Below are 5,303 nucleotides of genomic sequence, written 5' to 3' on the forward strand. Positions count from 1 at the left end.
CCCCTTTTCTTCTCGGGGGGAGAGGCCCAATTCAGAGATCAAGAGTTGTCTTAATAGCTCCCAACAAGATGGTGTCATTTAAAGCATGGGAAATTGCAGATCTTTCCTAAAATATCCTTTCGTTTTCAGGAGGGAAATTTGAGTATGATTAGTGTGATGTCAGCTTGACTAGATTTGAAATGAACTAAAACCCAAAAATAGCTGGGTACAACTGTGAGTGACTAATCTAGACCCTTGAAATGACAAAATATACCTTTAATCCAGACTTTTTTATTCAGAGAATACTTTATTAATTTTTGTAATCAAGCCCATGTAAATGAGACCTTACGTATTTAATACAGTGTGTTATCCCTGTACAAATGGAAAAAATTAAGTCCAACATTTCTAGAACAATAAGGCTGTTAATTTCTGTACAATGCCAACTCAACACAGTAAACTGGGATACTTTTTTTCCAAAGTTGACAGTATAACTAAAGTTTCCAAAAAAATTGAAATTATATATATTTATGTATATATATAAATATATATATGTGTGTGTGTATTTATATTTATGTAAAAAGACCATCAATAGCAGCAGCAGCTTTTGTAGGTTCTGCAGTCATTTGAACAAAATTGTAGAGACATCCAGCACACTCTATTAAAAATAAGTAAAAATAATAAAACCCTAGAAAACAGCACAGTTCTGTTACTCTTGTGGTACCTGGAACCGTAACATTAAAGCAGCTCTGATAAAGCACCGTCACTACTACGCATCATAAAGCAGGTACCAGCTATTTTACACCCACAGAGGTATGATACAGTGCTGCCCTACATCTATAGTACTAGAGGAGACAATTTAAAAGGCATTATTTGAGACTCAGTTCTACTTTTCCATCAGAGGGCCCAAAGGATGGTGTGACACAGCTCTGTAAAGAAACACACTCTTAGTTAGGATTTCCTTTCACTAGCGGCACACTTCTAAGGATTCGTTCTCTCCATGAATGTCAGCTAAAAATCGTTATTGAAAAATGAAATATTCCTAAAATAAAATAGTATAACTACTGGATTCATATGAAGATGCCCTTGTGGAGACAAGCTAGGCCTCATCTTATCAACAAGTTCACCTTTTCCAAAAACACAAAGACAAAACCTTTCTCCCAAAGCAGCACATCCTTGAGCCAGGAACCAGAAAACCTTTTATACTGACCTCTCTCCCGGAGCAATAATATAGACACAGACCTCAAAATCACACCCGCTTTGAAAGCTAAAACAATCCAAAACAAATGAAGTAAACTAAAATACTGTATGTGCCTATTCTTAGGCTTTTTCTATTTGCCAAGCAGGATAATAACCCAAGATTCCTGTAGAATGTGGGTTAAAATGCTGTCCCCCATCAGGTCGGCCACAGGGCTAGGGTCACTCGTGGAGGCGGGATGTGGGCGTTTTGACTGCTCATTCCCCACACCGTCTAGCAGGGTGGGCGGCGGGCTGTATGAAGCTGTGGGACCCCATTCTGGGGGCGGGGAAGCACAGTCTGAGGTCCCCCTGGGAAACTGCTGGAGTTGGCTCAGGAGTCCCACCCGCACAAAGGCCTAGGACTTCAGGTTCTCAGACTCTTGGACACCCCAGACACTGCTAGAACAGAGTGGAGGCCCTCAGACTGGCTCTAGCCAGGGGCCAAAGAGAAAAGAGGGTAGGAATGCTCTGGCTATGTCCTGCAGGGAGGAGAGAGTCCTTGGCTTGATCGGGTGGGTGGCCTGGCTTGGTGGATACCTTGGTTGGGAGTATAGAGAGGCCTCCTATGGGAGATTAGAAGAGGCCCTTTAGAGGAAGATGTCCTCCATTGTTCCCCACAGTGGATTCTGAAGAGAAGAGATAGTCCATAGTTTTAAAGCATTTAATGCCATGGCGGATTGTTGTGATGAGTGAAACCTTACCCCACTTTCTCAGGGCTGGCCTGAGGTTAAACACCTTTTGTAGGGAGGAGTGTCTGAGAATGCGGGCTTAATTGGCTAAGCCCTTCAGACCTTTAGGTACCTCATTAAAATGTTGATCTGCCTTGAGGCTACATGATCTGTGGTCCTGTTCTCTATTCTGTGGAGTGTCATGGGGCATTGGCTTACAAGACTGATGGCCACAGAATTATAGAGAGTTGAGGCCTCATGTCAGGAGCCTGATGTCTAGGAGCATGGCAAATGCCTACCATTCCTTGCAGAGTTATATGCTGGGTCTCCAGGGTTTTAAACCTAGCTCAACCAGAAACTAGGCTGCCTTTCATGGTCCCACAACTCCCCCCTTTTACTTTTTAAAAAGAGAGGGATCACTGGAGTGACTATGTCATTTGTAGTGAAAATTTGGGGTGGGGTGGAGGTATCAAAAGAAAACACTATACAGATTAGAGGGGTAGCACAACTAAGCCAAAGTGGTAAGGAGGGTTGAGGGTGGAGCCCAGGTTAGACAGAATTCGAGTATTCTATGAGGTGTATTGGAGCAAACTATCTTCATACCATCTTACAGTTCAGCTTTCTACCTAGAGCAACCATCTTGTTATACCATCTATGTGTTCAGCTGTCTACCTGGAGCTACAGGCATTAATTTTATTAATAACTGTTTATAGCAAGTAATTATCACTGTCCTCTCTACTTGGAGTCACTGACTAATTTTCCCTACCCTAGTTCTGAACCAAGGGTGAAAATTCCCATGTGATTCAAACAAACTCTGTATATAAATCTTTCCTAAAAGCAATAACCCCAATTTAATAAATCCACAGTTCAATCCATCTCTGCCCTAAGAAGTAGGCAACTTTCTCTAATCTTGACCACACCTCCTACTGGAACCTTATATGAAGAATGTGGAAGGAAGCATCTCTCAGACTGCTTGCTCCTGCCTTCACTGGCAAGTTCATTCCTTTACCTGGCATAAGAACCTTTAGCATATAATGAAGATCAGCTGAGACATCAAGCCTCATAGAGTGAACAACTACTGGGTTCTTGGATCTTCCATTCTCAGTCTTTAGACAATAAGCCATTATTGAATCAGCTTGATTTTAATGTGTGTGTGCATGTGTATATATATATATATATATAACAGTTACTTTGAAATATTTATTTGCTGGTTTTAAGTTCCTGACAAGAGGAAGCCTGTATGAATTCTGTGTGTAGTCAGCCCTCTGTTACTTTATTGCATATGTACATAAGACTACTCTTCTCATCTACATGTTTTGTCTTTTCCTAGTTGTATGTGCTTCTGTGAATATTCCATCATTATGCCACAGTTGAGAATGATGGGGCAGGTTCTAGAGTACACAGTCAGTACTTTGACTTTCTAAAGGAAACCTAAGAAATCATTGGAGGGTTTTTAATAGAGAAATAGAGTGATCTTGACTTACATATTATTTCAGCTAAAATGTAAAAAGGAAACAAACAACAAAAACCAAAACCAGATCTTGAGGTAACAAGTAAAACAATAAGGAGATGAGCTGGGAACATTACATTGACCCAATCTGACATTAGGACAACAGGACTAACTAACAGATGGGGTATAAAAACTAGTTAGATATTAAGGATGACTTAAAATCAACGTGGCAGAGAAAATTTTAAAATATCCCAAACACAGAATCAAAGATCCATCAGCCCTCACCACAAGATCTTGTGGATACAAGACTCCTCACATCATAACTCATTCAACCAAGTCCCAAGTGACTATGATAGAATTTATCTCTGTGAAGCATTAAAGAATAGAAATCAGACTATGAACAGAACAATTCAAGAGAAAGTGAAGCAACAATAAAACAAAGAGTTTATCCAACTCTCATAAAATTTTTCAATAAAGGAGAAGAAAAATGAGATGTTGGGAAAAAGAAAGGGGGTTCAATGGAATTTTTTTTTGTCCTTACATCACTGAATTTAATTGACTTTTTGCTATAGAATGGTGTGATTTTGAGTATGTTGAATTAGTAGTGACTGACCTTGGAGAGAGTAACCTTGGGTAACACAATAGACAAGGGATTTCAAAAGCTCAGTGCTTGAGCATCTGAGTGTGCATAAGAAAGAAGCACAGCCAGTTTGCTCATTGTTCCTGCAACACTGAGTAACTGTGAAAGGAGATGATGGGAAGCTCTGCAGATTTGCTAGTGAGTGTGGGCAGAAGTCCATTTGCAATCTCTTCTTATGCTTCCTCTTAAGGACATAAAACAATGACCTCTGAAGCTAAGGGGATTGACAAGAAAGTTGGTAGTAAGATATGGAAGGAAGGGCTACTCTCAACATCATTATGTTCTTCCTCTGAACCTTGAAGCATTCTGACACACCAGCTTGCCATCCAGGGATGCCAACAACTATGTGTTCTTCTAGACACCCTAATTATTGCTACCTATAATAGGGGCTATGTTGAAAATTTTAGGTACTTATGGGAAGCTAGTGATTTGATGTTTTTTTTTTCTATCTCCTCCCTCTTCCCTCCCTCTCTCCTTCCCTCTTCCTTCCTCCTTCCCTCTAAGTTACCCAGGATGGCCTTCAACTCACTCTCTAACAAGATAGAGCTTGACCTTATGAGCTTCTTACCTTAATCTTCCAAGTAGCTAGTATTTCAGGCTTGTACCACCAGGACTGGCTTGATTTGCTATCAAACTGATGTTACTTGAGTAGTAAAAATGAGAAGAGTCTTACTTTAATGCATGCAAATTTGCTGTTGCTATACTGGCTCATTGACTTGCTTATAAAGTTCTAACTCAAATAACCAAATGATGAGAAGTAGAATGCCGGGTAGGTTAGTTTTAAGAATTCTACATTCTGGGGGCTGGTGAGGGCTAAGCAATTAAATATCGTACTTATTAATATCTACTTATAAGTATATATTAGCTGAAAATTAAAGGATAATTATGCTATATTCCACAGACCCAGAGAGGCTAAGTAACAAGGAGAGATAATGATATTCTGCTATCCTAGTAGTTAGGGGCCTAGTGTAATTATCATCAGAAAGGCTTCATCCAGCAATTGATGGAAACAGATGCAGAAAACCACAGCAAAACATAAGGCAGAATTCAGGAAATTCTGTACAACAGGGAGAAGTCTGGGCATATAGGGGCTCACAGAGATTAAATAGACAGATACTAAACTAATAATAATAGGCCTTCATTGCTTTGACCTAGACCCTCTGCATATATGTTGTGGTTGTATTCGTTGGTCTTTTGTGGGCTTCTAACCATGGAAGTGGGGTAGAGGGTTGTCCCTATCTCTTTTGATTCCTTTTGGGAGCTTTGTCTTCCAGCTGGATCACCTCATCCCAGCTTCATAAGAGGTTTGTACCTAATCTTATTATAACTT

The sequence above is a fragment of the Mus caroli genome, chromosome 18 (genome assembly GCF_900094665.2).
Source record: "Mus caroli chromosome 18, CAROLI_EIJ_v1.1, whole genome shotgun sequence".
NCBI classification, from domain to species: Eukaryota; Metazoa; Chordata; class Mammalia; order Rodentia; family Muridae; genus Mus; species Mus caroli.